The sequence below is a fragment of the Staurois parvus genome, unplaced genomic scaffold (assembly GCF_062004578.1).
Source record: "Staurois parvus isolate SC_StPar_1 unplaced genomic scaffold, SC_StPar_1.0 ptg000544l, whole genome shotgun sequence".
Lineage (NCBI taxonomy): Eukaryota > Metazoa > Chordata > Amphibia > Anura > Ranidae > Staurois > Staurois parvus.
The window spans coordinates 7048937-7069816 of NW_028318340.1; positions in this window are offsets into that span (position 1 = coordinate 7048937).

The window sequence follows — 20880 nt, forward strand, 5'->3', positions numbered from 1 at the left end:
GTCAGATAAACAGATATATTTAAATGTTATGGCCATTTCTTAATGTGGATTATATATATATATTATAAGTACAGATTCAAAAGTTATCCCTAATAACTGTGTAGCGCACCCCCCCCCCCCCCAAAAGAGCCGCTGGTGAACTTAGCCTCATTCCCCAAGTTGCAGCATGAACAGCCAGGATCATTGCATTTTTCCACTGGCTCAAAGGAACAGTCTAGAGGTGTATTTTTAGTGTTTCATTGGAACATAGAACTTGGATGGGGTGGGGGAGCATGGGATACCCCAGGACTGAAGACGTGAACACTCAGAGGACTCCTTAACTATCTTGCTGCACTGTACAAAAACATCCCACAGAAACTCGAATGCTGACAGTGACAATGCATTCTCCCAAAGACTAAAAGCTGCACATAGTCATTGACTCTCCAGCATATGGACCATCTACTCACAACCACAGGATCAGCTGTGTGCCTCCTTCCGATATCCAATCCAATATTTATGGTGAGGGAGATGCAGGCCCACTCCACCATGGGACATTTGGACAGTCTTTCCCCCAGATTCCTCCTGGCTCTCCCTATGAGCTCTCTTCCGGCTCAAATTTATTTCAGGACTATGCTTGCAAATAGCCCCCCAGCTAAGCCGAGTTGGGACCTAAGTGTCTTCACAAAGGCTGGCCTTTTGTTTTTTTACACTGTCCTTGCCCTGATTGGTGAGACATCTATCACTTCCTATCAGCAACCCAGGCAACAATAACAATCTAAACGAATTTATAAGGCTTCTCCACTCTAAGTAGAACTTTAAAAAAAACCCATAAAAACAAGCCCTGGCTGGAGTTAAAGTGTTACTAAACCCACAAAAGTAAAATCAGTCTGTATATGTAGTAAAGCATGCTTGTTATACTCACTATGGAACCTAAAGGGTTACTTTTCTGCATTGTGTAAAAAAGCTGTTTGATCATGTCTTCTCTGATCCTCCCCTTCTTCCACAGTCCCTAATCCATCTGCTGATTGAACAGAGCCTTGGGGGCAAGCTGCACATGATTAGTTTGGTGTGTATTGCTACAGGGTTTTTTTTCTTGGGAGAGTGCATGTGATCAGCGCAGGGCCAATCAGCGCTGTCCAGACAGAGGATCAGGGGTCCTGCAGCCTCATAGGATGATCAGGGGAGAATGAAAACTCCTCCTACAAGCTTTAACCAGTGCTCTGCTGGAGACTGACACATGACTGCTCTAACTGCTGATGATAAAAGGTATTTAGCAGTTTATATTTAATAATATAATTACATTTCGAAGTTGTTTCTACTGTGGGAGACCAGATATAGTGAAGCCAGGGTCCTGGGTTTGGTAACACTTTGAGCTTTACAAAGGAGCAATAGCAGCATTTGGATGAGCTGTTCTTTGTATTATCATTGGGGAGATCTAAGTTGCAGGTTAATGGCTGTTGATGCTGTTCTACGTGTACACCTTGGTTGGGGCACACATTTTTGGCTTTAATGGAGTTAAAGTGGAGTTCCACTCACTCTGTAAAAAATTAAAAGTAAGCAGCTACAAAAACTGTAGCTGCTGACTTTTAAAAAAACAGCCACTCACCTGTCCCACGATCCCGCGTTGCCCCCGCCACAGCCCGTTTCACCAGCAGTCCTGTATTCCAGGTGCCGGCATCTTCAGTGTGGGCACCCAGCTGTAACAGCTTGCGGCTTCACAGCCAGGTGCCCACTGCGCATGCGTGAGTAGCGCTGCACTTCCTGAATGGCCCCGTCGTCTTCTGGGACCTGTCACGTGTCCCACAAGGCTACAGGAAGGGAGGGTAGGAGGACAACTTCTGTTTCCAATCGCCTAGGCGATCGCAGTGGAAGTGGGAGTGGGTACCTGTCAAATTCGTGTCCCCCCCCCCCCGCTCCCCAAAGGTGCCAATCCTTAATGGGGAGTGGGGGACCAATCTTTAAAGTGGAACTTCCCCTTTTGGGTGGAACTCCGCTTTAAGGATATGTATATTATTTCTATTGCAGGAACATAGACATGAAGTTGACAGATTACCACTACTGCAGAGATGCTGTTCCACGTGTACACCGTGGTTGGGGCACACATTGTTGGCTTTAATGGAGTTAAGGATATGTGTATTATTTCTATTGCAGGAACATAGACATGTAGTTGATACATTATCACTACTGCAGAGATCCAGGGACACTGTGATGGTCAGGCATCCACGGGACCCCTGGGACATTTGGGCACTGGTGCCTGCTCAATCCTCCCATATAGTAATCTGCCACTGGATACATGTGCACAAAAACTGTTTTATTTAAAAAGAAAAATACTGCATAGCAGTTTACTTACACTGCCATAGTTATCTACTATGACTATCGTGTCAGACTATCCATCTAATTCTATAGCTCATTTTATAAGTGGCTTCCTTGGTACACAATCAGTGGTGGTAGTCAATCAGTGTCACTGTAACTTATCCATATCTGAGGAGGGAGCAATATAGTCTGTAAACAGTCATATTTCTTACAGGTTGATACGTGGATATGCGGGATAAACGTCTGAGTTGTGTTGAGCAATGGACTGAAACTAAGTCATAATCAGTGAAATTCCCTGTCTAGCAGGCAGAAGTAACAACGTTCCATTTTAAAATTGGAATATACACTGTACTACACGGTACTGACACATGCAAATTGAGGCAGTACTACGTTACATGGTGTGCTGTGTCAACGCCTTGTTCATGGAAAGTCTTTAGTAAAAGTTTTACTAAAGAATTCCAATGTTTCCTCTTTTTTTTTTCTTGTTTTTTATGAGCAGAAGCAGTGTATTATACTTTCCCACAGATCCTGTAAGGAAGTGCTACAGCATTTTTAGAGAAAGAAAAGAACATAAAAACAGCACATACAACTAAATGAAAAACAGGTTGAACATTTAATTATAAACTGTAAGCAAAGATGCTATCTCAGCAATATATGGGGAAATTGGATTGTTCAGCTACAAACAATCAAACACCCGCTTCTTTTCACTTTCCATAAATATGGATTCCACTGTTAGGTTCATGGTGTGTGATCGTCTTATCACTGCCTATGGGACATTAATAGGAAGCATAGATTTATGCCCTGTGGTTGAGTGCACGTCATCATGGCTGCAGCTGTGTTTTGGGCAAGCATTCATGGGATGGAGACATGACGCCAGCTTTTGGGGTCAGCCATAGTTGCACCGTGAGGAGCAGAAATACAGCAACCCTGTACAAGCCCACAAGTAAAAAGAGAATGTGTAGGCTGATTGATGAAAAGAAAAAGAAAACTTTGTACACCACAGATATTGAAATCATGGGACCTGCAGTTCAGTTTTAATTAACCATAACAGTTTAGTGCCCCAAATTACCTTCTAAATTCACACATTGGCTAGGAACTTAAAGTGTTACTAAACTCACAACAGTAAAATCAGTCTGTATATGCAGTAAAGCATGCTTGTTATACTCACTGTGGAACTTAAGGGGTTAATCCTCTGCATTGTGCAAAAAGGATGTTTGATCCTGTCTTCTCTGATCCTCCCCTTCTTCCACAGTCCCCATTTCATCTCCTGGTAGAACAGAGCCTTGGGGGCAAGCTGCATATGCTCAGTTTGGTGTGTATTGCTAGAGAGTTTTTTTTTCTTGGGAGAGTGCATATGATAAGCACAGGGCCAATCAGCACTGTCCCGACAGAGGGTCAGGGGTCCTGTAGCCTCACAGGACAATCGCTGGAGAATGAAAACTCCTCCAACAAGCTTTAACCAGTGCTCTGCTGGACACTGATAGACGTGGCATGACTGCTAAATACTGCTGATGAGAAAATGTATTTTGTGGGTTATATTTACTAAAATAATTGCATTTCCATGTTCTGTGTACTGTGGGAGACCAGATATAGTGAATGCAGGGTCCTGGGTTTAGTAACACTTTAACCACTTCAAGTCCGGACACTTTCACCCCCTTCCTGTCCAGGCCAATTTTCAGCTTTCACGCTTTGAATGACAATTAAGTGGTCATGTAACACTGTACCCATATGAATTTTTTAGCATTTTCTTGAGACAGATAAAATTTGATTTTGGTGGTATTTATTCATCACCGGGATTTTTATTTTTTTGCTATATAAATGAAAAAGTCCAAACATTTTTCTTATAAAAATTTGCAAATAATCTTTTTTCATAAATCTTGGCCAAAATGTATTCATCTTTTTAGTAAAGAAATAAACAAATTAGTTTATAACTAAAAATTACACTTTTTCTAATTTTATTTTTTACGTTTATTTTTTTTTTATATTATTATTAATTTTTTTTGTTTTGTTTTTTTCTAACATACTGTCACCCCAGCAGTATAGTGTCACCAATGTGGGGGGTGATGAAGATTTTTTTTTTTTTTTACACTGATTGCTTTTACACCCATAAAGGCTGTAAAATCAATCATTTCTCCTTCTCTCTGGCTGCATTCTTGCAGCCAAGAAGAAATACTGTGCGAGCTGTGATTGGTCGCAGCTTGTCACATGGTTCAAGGTTGTTGTGAATAGCCTTGTACCATGTGACCTCTGTGATCATTCACAGATTTCACAAATAGTAAGCAATGAAGTCAGAAGTGACATCTTGCTTACTGTTATTCATGTGATCACTGATTGGCCAATCAGTGATCACATGATTCAAGACCTCACACAGAGGTCCCGTACAGCGATCGGTATTCCGCTGTGGCACAGCAGGCACCGAACACGGTGCCGAACGCTCCTAGGGAGTGTGCACAGGCAATGGAGGTTGGGGTATGTTTAGAAACGTCCATCCGCTTTGGCAGCGCTCCTGTCTGACCCATGTAGATGAACGACCGGATGGGAGCGCTGCCGAAGCAGTATTAAACCCAAGAATAAAAATGTATTGTATTGCAGCTTACCAACCCTTAGACATGCTGGCTGCATTCGTTTTTTCCTCTGCCAGTAAATCTGTTTTTTTTTTTTTCAATCTTCCACAGTCCGAACTGTGCAGCTAAAGAGGCAGTTAGAAGATTGAGACAAACTATTCAACACTGATAGGGGTGCTTACAATAGTCAGCTTTTATTCATTCTTGTAAAACCTTTATCCCAATAGGAATTACAAAAACAAAAAACTTTTGCTGTAACTGCTTAAAAAAGTGTTAATTGGAGTTTGACTTTAATTTGTTAGTCAGGTCTGCTAGGCTAGTGCATTTAGCACTACCCTCTCCCCAGAATGACAATGCTGCTGTTCATGGGACAAGAAAGAAGTGTGTTACTGGCCAGACCACTAGGTGAAAATAAAGAAAAAAGCCTAAACCCCCCCTCCCCGCCCCCCCAAAAAAAACAAAAAAACAGATGCAATGAGTAATACACAATACAAGAACCCTGAGGAAGTCACGTGTCTATCGTGATGCAACGCGTCGGTACGCGAGGAGGATTCTGGGAGCGCGGTGACGTCAATTCCGGCGTGGCGGCCATATTTGAAACCCCTATATGTAATACCCATGCAGGACATTCATAGCATGAGGTATAGAAGCCTGTGATTGAAGATTTAAATGTGAGTGGGCATTTTTTAATATATATATATGGAATAAATACAGTTTTACACTATGAGAGTTTTTTGTCTATATATGAACCGAGGAGGAGGCTGCTGAGAGAGTATATGAGTCTGGGGAGGATCCGGTGATTCATCAGAGTGGTGTTTTATCCTAAGGCAAGCTGACCCTGTGGGGTCTATGCAAGGAGGTGAGGGGCCATTGCAGCCATTGTTTGGATTCACACAGTGTGGACACTTGTGATCACATGCATGAAGATTGAGAGTTTCTTTGTTTGTTTGGACACCATTTCTCATATGGACTTATTTTGAATATATATTTGCTGTGATTTTGTATTATTTATTGTTATCACTTTGAACACTTCTAATATTCCCGGTGGGAATACACGCTTTGCACTTTATTATATTTGCACTTTTTTGCACAGATTTTCTAGCACATATTTATATATTTATTATTATATATAGGATTTTGGGTTTAGTGCGGTATTGTGTATTACTCATTGCACAGATATACATTTTGCACAGATTTTTAGCACTTATATATATATTCACTATTATATATGGGATTGTAGGTTTAACGCTGCACTTTATATTATTTATTGTTTATTCACTCATTTTGGTAGGAGGTTTAGTGTCAGCGGCTTGTACGATAGGGCCCCATTTCTAGCGCAGGAGGTTCATCCTTTCAAAAAAACAGATGCAGCCACCACATTTAGGAACTAGCAAACTGCAGTACGTGAAATTTTTGTTTTGGGGTTTAATGCCGCTTTAAGGAACAAGCGGGAGGGCTGAGCAGGAACCAAATTGTGTACTTTTTCTAAAGGGGCATGCCACTAAAAGATTTACCAACGTTAGGAAAATCATTTGTTGGCCACAATTGCATTTTTATTCACCAGATGACACTTCTTTCTCCACTACCCATCCAACATCTTGATTTTCCAGTCTCCATTGGAAAGTCTACAGCAGGGGTGTCCAATCTGTGGCCCACGGGCCACATGCAGCCCAAGCTATGAATGTGTCCCAACACAAAATCATAAACTTACTTTAAAATGTTGTAAAATCATAAACTTACTTTAAAACTTACTTTAAAATTGTTGGAGGAATTTTTTGTAAAAATCTATTTCCACTTGGTGTACACATGCAGCTGAAGAAAAATTTGACAGTCTCTTTACTGGATTTCTTTTATAAGTTTTATTTTCCCAAAGAAAAATCTCCCACTCTTCACAATCACGCTTTATTCATGTCATCAGTTTTCGGCAGTACCTATATTTATGAGCGACTATTTTCAAGGATGAAGCACACAAATGGCAAAATTAGAGCCAAAATATCTGATGAGCACCTTGAGAATTCATTGAGAATTGCTACTAAATTCATCCACCCAGATATTGATGTGCTAGAAGGGGCGTACTGACTATTTGGAAACTCGAGCACTGCCCGAGGGCCCGGGGTCAGTAGGGGGCCCCATGAGATGCCCCTGGTACCTTTTTCATAGGCTTTTTTGAGTTTGGGCAAGGACACAGGGGCCCCATGATCCCCTATTGCCCGTGGGCCCCATGAGTTGTCAGTCCACCCCTGTGTGCTAGTATATTAGAAATCCGTGTAAAATATCACACTCATTTTATGTTGCCCTCTTTTACAGTGGGTATAGGAAGAATCACCCCCCCCCCCCTTTAAAATAATCATATTTTGTTGCTTTGCAGCCTGAAATGAAGACAGACACAGTTTTTGTTTTATCTAGCTGTATTTACTAGCTATAACATCCAAGTGAAAGATATAACACCAACATGTCAAAAAAAAATTCAAAAACAGAATCACTGAGTTGGAAAAAGGATCCCCCCCCCCCCCTAAAAATGACTTGTAAACTCAATCAGGTGTAGCTAATCACCGTCTCAATGGCACACAAAGCCATTTGACTTTCAACTGTGATCGGCTGTGGTCATTTGATTAACTCAGCATGAAAAAAGCTTTCCTGGAGCATTTCAGTCCCTGTCAGCCAGTGCAACTAAAGCAAACAATCAACTATGGGTAGCAAGGCCTTGTCAAATAATAAATTTGTGGACATGCGCAAGTCAGGAGATGGATACAAAAAAAATTTGAAAGCTTTATCAATGCCCGGAAGCACAGTGAAGTCTATATTATGAAGAAGTGGAAGGTATTTGGTACAACACAGACCCTCCCTGGATCAGGGCGTTGCTCCAAACTAGATGAAAGAGCCAGGAGGAAACTGGTCAGAGAGGCTACTAAGAGGTGAACAGCAAATCTGAAGCAGTGGCAGGAATTTATGACAAGGAGTGGTCATTGTGTGCATGTGACAACAATATCATAAATACTCCACAAATGTGGCTTGTATGGGAGGGTTGCAAGAAAAAAAGTAATTCCCCAATAAAGGCCACATGCAGTCATGACATGCCTAAACGCACCTTGAAGATTCTGAGGCCACATGGAAAAAGGAGTTATGGTCAGATGAGGCTAAACTCAACACTAAACAATATGTCTGGCGAAAATCCAATAGAGCTCACCATCTAAATAACACCATTCCTACAGTAAAGCATGGAGGTGGTAATCTCATGGTATGGGGGTGTTTCTCTTCAGCAGGGACTGGAGCACTTGTCAGGACAGAAGGAAAAATGGATGGGGCAAAATACCATCATATTCTTGAGGAAAATCTGCTGCCCTCTTCCAGAAAGTTGTCAATGGGAAGAAGGTTTACCTTCCAACATGACAGTGACCCAAAACACACAGCAAAAATGACCACACAATGGGTGAAGGAGGAAAAGGTGAATGTCCTTGCATGGCCTAGTCAGAGCCCAGACCTAAACCCCATTGAAAATCTATGGAATGACTTGAAGACTACAGTCTACAAACGGTCACCATCGAATTTAACTGAACTTGAACAGTTCTGCAAAGAAGAGTGGGGAAATATTGCAAAGTCTAGATGTGCAAAGTTAGTAGGGATATACCCCAAAAGACTAAAGGCTGTAAATAAAGCAAAAGATAGTTCAATAAAGTACTGACACAATGGGGTGATCCTTTTTCCAACTCCAGTGATTCTGTTTTTTAATTTTTTTTCAAATATTCCGACATGTTGGTATTTTATAAGTAAAGTAAATACAGCCGGATAAAACGCACACTGTGTCTGTCTTCATTTCAGGCTGCAAAGCAAAAAAATGTGATTATTTTGAAGGAGGGTGATTTTTTCTATACCCACTGTATAATAAAATACAGTATATTACAAAAGAAATAAAGTTTTATTGCTCAGGCAGGTACATTATCTATATCAATGAGCATTAACTTGTGATCTGCCTGATGTTTTCTGCTCATCAGCTATCCCTATTGTTAGTGTATTTTATGTGTGGCCCAAGACAATTCCTCTTCTTCCAATGTGGCTCAACAAAGTCAAAAGGTTGCACACCCCTGATCTACAGTATTTTACAATATCATCAGCCATTTGTCACCAGTCAGTGTCCCTGCTCACCGCCATGCCAGTTATATGATGACACTGTACTGCACTGGTGACAGTATGTAAAAAAAAATTGTGAAAATAATTTTTTTAATTTCTTAATTTTACGAAAAATTATGAAAAAAAAATTCCAACTTCAAAAAACTCGCCATGCCTGTTATGAAATACGTCGGACTGTCTACTTTGCAAAAAGGGGTCATTTGGGGGATATCTGTACTGTTCTGACATTCTTGGACCTCAAGAAATTAGATTGGCCGTCAGTACTTCAGGATTGATCAATATTCAGATCTATACCATAGTTTGTGAACTCTATAAATTTCCTACAAACTAAATACTGATTTGGGTTATTTTCACCCAAGAAATTTAGCAGAATACATCTCGGCCTAAATTTATGAAGAACAATTATTTATTTGCAAACTTTTATAACAGAAACAAAGAAAAACTTTTTTTTTTCAAAATGTGTGGTCTTTTTTTGTTAATTTAGCAGAAAATAAAAACCCCAGCGGTGATTAAATACCACCAAAAAAAAGCTCCAGTTGTGTGAAGAAAATGATAAAATTTTAGTCTGGGTACAGTGTTGTATGACTGTGCAATTGTTATTCAAAGTGTGAGAGCGCTGAAACCTGAAAATTGGCCTGGGCAGGAAGGGGGTAAAAGTGTCCGGTATGGAAGTGGTTAAACACTTACAGTAACAGTTTTTCCTTTTTGGGATAAAAGCTGATCACTGTAAGCATCTCTGTCAGTGTTACATGGTTTGTCTGAACCCTCTCAGGCCCCATTCACACTTGAGTGTTGCATTTTTGTGAATTTTTTAACTCATTTTGTTGCCCCTTTTTTATGCGTGTTTGCGAACATTTGTGTGCAATTTGTTCAGGCGTTTTTTGGCCTTTTTGAGTTCTGGTGTTTTGTTTTATCTGATAGAGAAAAATTTCATCTGTGACATCAATTGTTGCCATGTTTTGCCATGCCAGAAAAATGCTCTTGGTCATGCAACAAAACGCATTATTTGTATGTTTCCATGTATTTCTATAGGAGTGAAAAACGCACCAAAAATGCATCAGTTTGCCCGAAAAGGAGCTCCAAAACAGGCGTTTTGCTTCAGATGACTTGTAGTGGAAATGTGAACCATCTCCATAGAGTAATATTGATTTTTTTCTCCCTGAGCATTTTGGAACTTCAAGCTACGCGCTACAAAATGCTCAGGTGTGAATGGGGCCTTACTGCCTCTTTTACTGGACAGCTTTGTCTGTTAAAGTAAGTTGAAAAATAACAGACTTACTGACTGGATTAACAGGTAAAAATACCTTAAAAATCCTAAAAAAAAGAAAATAAATGCAGCCACCACATCTAAGATTTGATAACCTGTAGTCTCATATTTTTTTCGTGTTTGGGTTAAATATCACCTTAGTATCAATACTCCAGAGTCTCAGCACAACAAACAAAACATCACAATTAACTAACTCCCCCAAACATCCTATAAATAACGATTTGTAAAGGAAAAAAGCATGTTTTAAAAAAGTAAATGCAAGGTCCCCTTATTACATATGCCCCCCCCCATTTAAATTCACTGCAGAAAATAGCTGTGGAATAAACAAAATGTACTTACCTCACACCTGGCTTCCACCCTAGGAACCTAAGAAAGAGAAACATCATGATGCTTGTGGCAAGATTGTTGGAACAATGATTACAAATCTCACGAGAAGACACTCCTGTGCTGCTTTCAGCATCATGTCTTGAGATTTGGGATTCTAAGCTTTCAAAAAATCTCACAGAACAGGCCGTGATATCACCCTCACTGAAAGTGTTCCTAAACCCAGGACCCTGCATTCACTATATCTGGTCTCCCACAGTACACACAACATGGAAATACAATTATCTTAGTAAATATAAACAGCTAAATGCCTTTTCCCATCAGCAATTACAGCAGTCTTGTGACTTCTATCAGTGTCCAGCAGAGCACTGGTTAAAGCTTGTAGGGGTTTTCTTTCTGCTCTAGGAGGATACAGAACCACTGGCCTCTGGACAGTGCTAATTGGCCCAGTGCTGATCACATGCACTCTCCCAAGAAACAAAAAAAACCTCTCTAGCAATACAAACCAAACTGAGCATGTGCAGATTGTCTCCACACAATATGTCTTATCAGGAGATAAGAGGGGGGCACTGGAAGAAGGGGAGGATCAGAGAAGTCAGGATCAAACAACATGTTTTGTCTTGTGAGGCTGCAGGACCCCTGACCCTCTGTTTGGACAGTGCTGATTGGCCCTGTGCTTATCATATGTACTTTCCCAAGAAAAAAAAACACTCACTAGCAATACACACCAAACTGAGCATGTGCAGCTTGCCCCCAAGACTCTGTTGTACCAGGAGATGAAATGGGGACTGTGGAAGAAGAGGAGGATCAGAAAAGACAGGATCAAACATCATGTTTACACAATGCAGAGGATTAACCCCTTAGGTTCCACAATGAGTATAACAAGCATGCTTTACGGCATATACAGTGGATTTACTGGTTGTGGGTTTAGTAACACTTTAAAGACTGCAGGCAGAATCTGGGTTTAATGTAACAGGTATAATTTAGCAGACATACGTCTTCTAAACTGTATTATTATTCTAGAAAATCAGGGTGAATTGGTATTTTTTCAGCAGTTTTTCTGAATAGCAACTAAAACAATGGATATGTATACCATTTAAACAATGTAAAATAAATACAGTTGCAAGAAAAAGTATGTGAACCCCTTGGGATTACGTGGAGTTTTGCATGAATTGGGCATAAAATGTGCTCTGAACGTCATCTAAGTCACAACAATAGAAGAACACAGTCTGCTGAACATAATACTACACAAACATTAGATGTTGCCATGGTTTAATTGCACATAACATGTAAACATTCACAGTACAGGGAGGAAAAATTATGTGAACCTTTGGACTTAATAACTGGTTGACCCTCCTTTGGCAGCAATAACCTCAACCAAACATTTCCTGTAGTTGCAGATCAGACCTGCACAACGATCTGGAATAATTTTGGATCACTCCTCTTCACAAAACTGTTTCAGTGTAGCAATATTCTTGGGATGTCTGGTGTGAATCGCTCTCTTAAGGTCATGCCACAGCATTTCAATCGGGTTGAGGTCAGGACTCTGACTGGGCCACTCCAGAAGGCGTATTCTGTGCTGTTGCAGCCATTGTTTTGTTGAATTACTTGTATGCTTTGGGTCATTGTCCTGTTGCATCACCCATCCTCTGCGGAGCTTCAGTTGGCGGACAGATGGTCGTACGTTTTCCTGCAAAATGTCTTGATAAACTCTGGAATTCATTTTCCCATCAATGACAACAATCCGTCCAGGCCCTGAGGCAGCAAAGCAGCCCCAAACCATGATGCTCCCTCCGCCATGTTTTACAGTGGGGATGAGGTTTTGATGTTGGTGTGCTGTGCCTTTTTTTCTCCACACATAGTGTTGTGTGTTCTTCCCAAACAACTCAATCTTGGTTTCATCTGTCCACAGAATATTTTGCCAGTAGTGCTGTGGAACATCCAGGTGCTCTTTTGCAAACTTCAAACGTGCTGCAATATTCTTTTTGGACAGCAATGGCTTCCTCCGTGGTGTCCTCCCATGTACTCCATTCTTGTTTAATGTTTTCCTTATTGTAGATGTGTCAACAAAAATGTTAGCATGTGCCAGAGATTTCTGTAGGTCTTTAGCTGACACTCTGGGATTCTTCTTTACCTCATGCAGCATTCTGCGCTGTGCTCTTGCAGTCATTTTTACAGGACGACCACGCCTAGGGAGAGTAGCAACAGTGCTAAACTTTCTCCATTTGTAGACAGTCTGTCTTACCGTGGACACATGAACATCAAGGCTTTTGGAGATACTTTTGTAACCCTTTCCAGCTTCATGCAAGTCAACAATTCTTGATCATAGGTCTTCTGAGAGCTCTTTTCTGCGAGGCATGGTTCACATCAGACAGTGCTTCTTGAAACCAGTAAACCCAAAACAGGTGTGTGTTTTTTAAGGGCAGGACAGCTGTCAGCAACACATCCAATATCATCACACTGATTGGAGTCAAGGTTGGCTCACTCCTGGCTCCAATTAGCTCTGGGAGAAGTCATTAAGCTAGGGCCTCACATACTTTTTCCTCCCTGCACTGTGAATGTTTACATGTTATGTGCAATTAAACCATGGCAACATCTAATGTTTGTGTAGTATTATGTTCAGCAGACTGTGTTCTTCTATTGTTGTGACTTAGATGACGTTCAGAGCACATTTTATGCCCAATTCATGCAAAACTCCACGTAATCCCAAGGGGTTCACATACTTTTTCTTGCAACTGTATCTGCATGGCTTTATCAAATCTGCCCACAAGATGGCAACTGTGAGCTCTTTTTTTCTATCCACAGATGTGTGTTCAGCTGTGTCAATGGGTTCAATTCTGTTCGGTTCACCTACAAATATATAGAGTATCTAGCTGTTCGGTCTGAGTACTAGGGAGCTGGATCTTTGACAGATTGCATTGCCATGCATACATAATAGGATGTTAGCTTCACACCTTTTTTAAACCTAAATGAATTCAAAGCGTGTCTATATAATGGTAGGTATATACACTATACCAGTGGTTCTTAACCTTGTTGGAGGTACTGAACCCCACCAGTTTCATATGCGCATTCACCGAACCCTTCTTAATTGGAAAAATAAAATATGATTTTTAAAATTCAAAACATAGGTATATATTTATACATCGGTGCACAAAATGAACAAAACCGTTAAGAACAAAGAACAAAACCATTAAAACATGATTTTCACACAAAAACAAAAACATAATAATGAATATTTACTGCACGAATCATATGAGTCTGGTGTGGGTCTTCACCTCTGCCGAACCCGCGAGACTGACTCACTGAACCCCTGGGGTTCGATCGAACCCAGGTTAAGAACCACTGTTTTATAGTAATTCATCCCCCATATAGTAATTCATCCCCCATATAGTAATTCATCCCCCATAGTAATTCAACCCCCCTATAGTAATTCATCCCCCATATAGTAATTCATCCCCCATAGTAATTCATCCCCCATATAGTAATTCATCCCCCATAGTAATTCATCCCCCATATAGTAATTCATCCCCCATAGTAATTCATCCCCCCTATAGTAATTCATCCCCCATATAGTAATTCATCCCCCATAGTAATTCATCCCCCATATAGTAATTCATCCCCCCTATAGTAATTCATCCCCCATATAGTAATTCATCCCCCATAGTAATTCATCCCCCATAGTAATTCATCCCCCATATAGTAATTCATCCCCCATAGTAATTCATCCCCCATATAGTAATTCATCCCCCATATAGTAATTCATCCCCCATAGTAATACATCCCCCATATAGTAATTCATCCCCCATATAGTAATTCATCCCCCATATAGTAATTCATCCCCCATAGTAATACATCCCCCATATAGTAATTCATCCCCCATATAGTAATTCATCCCCCATAGTAATACATCCCCCATATAGTAATTCATCCCCCATATAGTAATTCATCCCCCATAGTAATTCATCCCCCATAGTAATTCATCCCCCATATAGTAATTCATCCCCCATATAGTAATTCATCCCCCCTATAGTAATTCATCCCCCATATTAATTCATCCCTTATATAGTAGTAGTAAGTAAGTAGCAAGTAGTAAGCCAAGTCCCCCCTGTGTCAATTCACTTACCTTTGCTCCACGCGTTCCTCTCGCCGTATTCCCGCACCGTTCCGGTCTTCAGGGCGGACTGTGAGAGGAGCCTAGCTCCTCTCACATTCGTCACGCTGCCCCGCCTACACACATCCTGACAGCCAATCACTGGCTATCAGGATGTGAGTGGCAGCGAGACTGGCCAATCATTGCATTTGAGCGCGCTGCCCTGGCTGTTTTTTTTTTTGGATCACGCTGCAGAGTCCCTGCCGCCCAAGAGGAGGGAGGGGAGCGGGCGCCCGGCACACAAGAGCCACATTAAAGCGTGTAAAGAGCCGCATGTGGCTCGCGAGCCGCGGCTTGCCGACCACTGGGCTAAGCGATGTTGCGTGACCACCTGCAGCCAATGATGGACAAGCGGGCATGTCATCACGAATCATATGAGTCGGGTGTGGGTCTTCACCTCCGCCGAACCCGCGAGACTGACTCACCGAACCCCTGGGGTTCGATCGAACCCAGGTTAAGAACCACTGCACTATACTATATACATAGATCTGCCCAATCATTATGTAACTGAATAAATATTATTGGCTGCTCGAGCTTTCTGTCTACCACTCAGAAGAATTCTTGGCAGATTAGGCCTCATCTGCCCAGTGATTAACCCACAAGTGCATGATTAAAGTCATTGTACACTTCAAATATTTCTGTTTTTATTATTATTTATCACAGGTACTTATATAGCGCCATCAATTTATGCAGCACTTTACATATATATTGTACATTCACATCAGTCCCTAACCCTCAAGGTGCATACAATCTAAGGTCCCCAACTCATATTACACAGAATATAACTGGATACTAACATTTATAGGTAAAGTTGATCCAGGGAATATCTGATTGCCTCTCGGGGGATCAGGAAGGAATGTTTTCCCAGCAGGAGCAAATTGGATCATGCTTTGTTGCTTTTTTTGCCTTCCTCTGGATCAACTGTTGGTGCAGGATTATAACTTTTTTTTTTAACCACTTCCATACTGGGCACTTTTACCCCCGTCCTGCTCAGGCTAATTTTCAGGTTTCATCGCTCTCACACTTTGAATGACAATTGCGCAGCCATACAACACTGTACCCAAACTAAAATGTTATCATATTCTTCACACAACTAGAGCTTTCTTTTGGTGGTATTTAATCATCGCCGGGGTTTTTATTTTTTGCTAAATTAACAAAATAGACCAAAAAGTTTGAAAAAAAAACACGTTTTTCTTTGTTTCTGTTATAAAAGTTTGCAAATAAATAATTGTTCTTCATAAATTTAGGCCAAGATGTATTCTGCTACATGTCTTTGGTAAAAAATAACCTAAATTAGTATTTATTATTTAGTCTGTAGGAAAGTTAGAGTTCATAAACTATGGGATTTACTTTACATATATATAGTACATTCACATCAGTCCCTAACCCTCAAAGAGAGTACAATCTAAGGTTCCTAACTCATATTAGACAGAATATAACTGGATATTAACATTTATAGGTAAAGTTGATCCAGGGAATATCTGATTGCCTCTCGGGGGATCAGGAAGGAATTGTTTTCCCTGCAGGAGCAAATTGGATCGTGCTTTGCTGGTTTTTTTGCCTTCCTCTGGATCAACTGTGGGTATAGGATTATAACTTTTGTTTTTTTTTATGGTTGAACTAGATGGACTTTTGTCTTTTTTCAGCCAGGCTAACTATGTAACTATATATTCATACATATACTAGGGCCAGTTTAGGCAGGAGAGCCAATTAACCTGCCAGCATGTCTTTGGAGTGTGGGAGGAAACCCACACAGGCAGAACATGCAAACTCCAGGCAGGTGGCTCCTTGGTTGGGATTTTAAATAATAACCCTAGTGCTGCCAGGCAGAAGTGCTAACCACTTAGCCACCATGCTGCCCATCTTTTCTAGGTATTAGTGTACTTATTTTTCCTGAATTGTTTATTTGCCTTACTTGTAATGATGGGCTCACATGTTGTGGCTGCAGTCTGTAGTTTCATGGCCGATCGATTTCTTTATATCCAAGTAAGGCTAGGCATGCTGTGTAATCCCTTGTTCTGGGTCACACAGCATGCCTAGCCATTTCCTCTGTGTTGAATCACAAATGGTGACCTCTCTGTGGCCCAGGGCTTGTGGGATATGTAGTTTCTTCACAGGAAGTGTCAGTTCTTAGACTACAGAAAGAGGTCATGCATTGACCTGCACAGTGCCATGCAGCATGTATCATGTTTGAACACAAACTGACACTGGAATGTGAAGATGTATTTCTATAGGCTGTGTGTACAGACCAACACAAGGTGCAGGAGGGACGGTTAAGGGTACTTGCACACAGTGCTGATGTATGAACATCAGATATTCATGGCATAAATAAATGTGAGGATAGGATGTATAGCATATGTGTGTATTTATGCATATGCGTACACAAGCAAAAAAAAATCTTCTAGCTTCTATCTCAAGGGTGAGTGGCGTACACAAGGTGTATACGTGAGAATTTCCATATACACTTGTACGTGTGTAAAGATACTGACCAGCAAAGCAGTTTTTTATTGATCTATACGCATTGCACGCCTGTGTGTACATGTCCATTAAAAGCAACGGCTGCATTTAGAACAGTGAAACAAAATGCATGAATGCCTGAAAACGTGGCGAAAGGCCATATAATGTCTTTAAACAGAACCTTTAAATATTGTGCAATAAAAAATAAAAGTGGTTGTAAAAGGAAAATGTTTTACCTTATTGCATTCCCTGAAATAAGGTAAAAAATGTCCCAGTATTTGTATGGTCCCCTCACTTCCCTATATACTTGATCCTATCTTGATCCAGCGCTGTGCCTGTCTGCAGCAACTCCCTCTTCTCTGCTCACAGAGGCAGCAGTGGGAGCCATTGGTTCCTGCCACTGTCAATCAAATCCTGTAAGCAGAGGGGGAACAGCGGGGTTGAGTTTTGCTGTGTGTGCCAATGGACACACACAGCCTGACCAGGAGCGAGCTCACATGTGTGCCCCCAAAGGAAGCAGCTTCCTATGGTGGTGCATGGAGAAGAGGAGGAGCCAAGAGTGCCGGTGGGGACCCCCAAAAAGGAGATTCAGGACGCTCTTTGCAAAACCATTGCACCGAGCAGATAAGTATAGCATGTAACCCCTTAACGCCGGCACCTCCTGGCCCTTTAAGGGATTTCTGATGCTGTAAGTCAGGGGTGGGGATTTCTAATCATGATTGGCTGTCACATCGGTCACATGATCGGAAAGCTCTCGATCGCAAGTAGAGATCGGGAGCTTTCCGTTAGCCGTGGGTAACTATGTCGGGAGTGTGCAGGGTGTGCGCTCTCAGCACATCTCTGTTTATATTCTGGTGCACATATATGCAATTAAGGCCCACCCACCAAGAGGCCACACATATGCGTACCGCCTGCGCTGCAAAGAGGTTCACAAAAATAAGCTTTACAACCTCTGAAGCTAACACTCCACTGCACTCACACAATGACACTTTGGTGGGATGAGAGTGATTTTTTCAGCTCAATAAATGTTTTCAAAGCTTGAAGCAGCAAAGTGTGGTCTATGTTTTTTGATGTACTGCAGTGGTTGGTGGCTCACATGATAGTAAGGCTTGGAGCGCTACTTTTAATGCAGCTGGAATGAGCAAAAACTACCGCCTAAACCTTTCAAACACCATGACATCTGGAGGCTATGTTTGCTAAATTCTCTTCCTAAAAATGCTAGTTGCCTGATAATCAGCTAACACCCTTGGTTCAGAAGTTTGAGTCAGTGGTGTGGAACAAATATAGATACCATTTAGGCAAGCAATTTAGAAATAGAGATATCTGGGGTCTTTTAGATGACATCACACATTGGGAGAACATCATCAGTTCTTCTCACTGTGTTTCAGGAAGTGAATGTGGCCGGTCGCATTCATATTGGGCTGCCCAATGAGACGGGAGAGCCTGATAAAGGTGGTGTGTCGGCACAGGGTGCCCTTCTGCAACATGTAGAAGTGATCGAGTGGTTTTATAGCCATTCAATATACTTCTATATAAAAGAGAATTGCTGGCTGGAAATGTAATGCTGGGATGATGTCTGCAGCAAGCATCATGTCAATAAAACCACTTCAGCCCCCCAAACGGCGAAGGAACAGAAAGTGGTTAATATGCTTCTGTTTAACATTGTGTCAGTCAGATAAAGCTGCAGTAGTTTAAACAATAATCTATTGATTAAAATTTGTTGAAAAGATATATGAATATATTTATATATTTTTCATTTTGTCAATACAAATCATCAAAAACCAGTTGGTCTGTCGCCATGATAGAGGCACTGACCATAGGAAGACAGAGCAGCCAGTTCTATTAACCACTTGCCGACCGCGCATAGCCGAATGACGGCTGCACCGCGGCCGGCTAGTTCTGGGTGGACGTCATATGACGTCCTCCCAGAACGCGCTCTCCTGCGCGCCCCAGGGGGCGCGCACCCGGCGATCTCCGTGATCGCTGTGTCCTACGGACACAGCTGATCACGAGATGTGGTGAAAGGCCGATCCCACCGGCCTTTTACCACGTGATCAGCGGTGTCCAATGACACGCTGATCACAGGAAAATGCAAGTGCCGGTTCTCGGCTGCACTTTCCTCACGCTGTCAGATCGTGAGGAAAGTACTGCCGAGAACCGGCAGTTGTCAGAGCGGGGATCGGCACCGATCATCAGGGCACTGATGATCAGTGCCCTGATGATCGGTGCCCAGCAGTGACCCCCGCAAGTTCCTCCCAGCAGTGCGCCCACTAGCCCCGCCCACCCATGCCCAGCAGTGCCCCCACCTGTGCCCAGCAGTGCCCCCACCTGTGCCCAGCAGTGCCCCCACCTGTGCCACTCTGCAGTGCCACCTACCTGTGCCCAGAAGTGCCACCTACATGTGCCAGCAGTGCCACCCACCTGTGCCCACCCACCTGTGCCCACCAGTGCCACCCACCTGTGCCCACCAGTGCCACCTACCTGTGCCCACCCACCAGTGGTGCCCACCAGTGCCGCCCACCAGTGCAGCCCAGCAGTGCTGCCAGTCAGTGCCACCAGTCAGTGCCCAGGGGTTGTGCCAGTCAGTGCCGCCAGTCAGTGCCCAGAAGTGATGCCAGTCAGTGCCGTCTATCAGTACCCATAATCAGTGTCACCTATCAGTGCCGCCTATCAGTGCTGCATATCAGTGCCGCCTATCCGTGACCCCTAATTAGTGCTGTCTATCAGTGCCGCCTATCCGTGCCACCTCATTAGTACTGCCTATCAGTGCCCTTTAGTGCTGCCTATCAGTGCCCATCAGTGCCGCCTATCAGTGCCCATCAGTGCCGCCTGATCAACGCAAATCAGTGAAGAAGAAAAAATACCTGTTTGAAAAATTTTATAAAAGAAACAAATAAACTTTTTTTTTTTTTTCAAATTTTTTGCACTTTTTTTAATTTATAGCGCAAAAAGTAAAGCGCCCAGTGGCGATTAAATACCACCAAAAGAAAGCTCTATTTGTGAGAAAAAAATGATCAAAATTTCATATGGGTACAATGTTGCATGACGGCGCAATTGTCAATCAAAGTGCGGCAGCGCTGAAAGCTGAAAATTGGCCTGGTAAGGAAGGGGGTATAAGTGCCTGGTAGGCAAGTGGTTAATAAAGATGTTTCCTATTGTCTTTACAGACTTGTATGCCTCCATTGTGTTGCATAAATATTACATTCTGTAAGTTACAAAACCAGGAAATACAAAATCTGAAAAGTTTTCAAAGCAGTGTGTCAAATAAAAACTTTATTTATTTAAAAAAATTGAGTTATAGGTAAGTTATTGCATGTTGATTCTGCAAAATGTGGCCTAGATTTCTAGGCTTTAAAGTGTTACTAAACCCAGGACCCTGCATTCACTATATCTGGTCTCCCACAGTACACAGAACATGGAAATCCAATTATTTTAGTAAATATAAACTGCTAAATACCTTTTCTCATCAGCAATATTTAGCAGTCATGCCATGTCTATCAGTGTCCAGCAGAGCACTGGTTAAATCTTGTAGGAGGAATTTTCATTCTCCAGTGATTGTCTTGTGAGGCTGCAGGACCCTTGACCCTCTGTCTGGACAGTGCTGACTGGCCCTGTGCTTATCATATGCACTTTCCCAAGACAAAAAAAACACTCACAAGCAATACACACCAAACTGAGCATGTGCAGCTTGCCCCCAA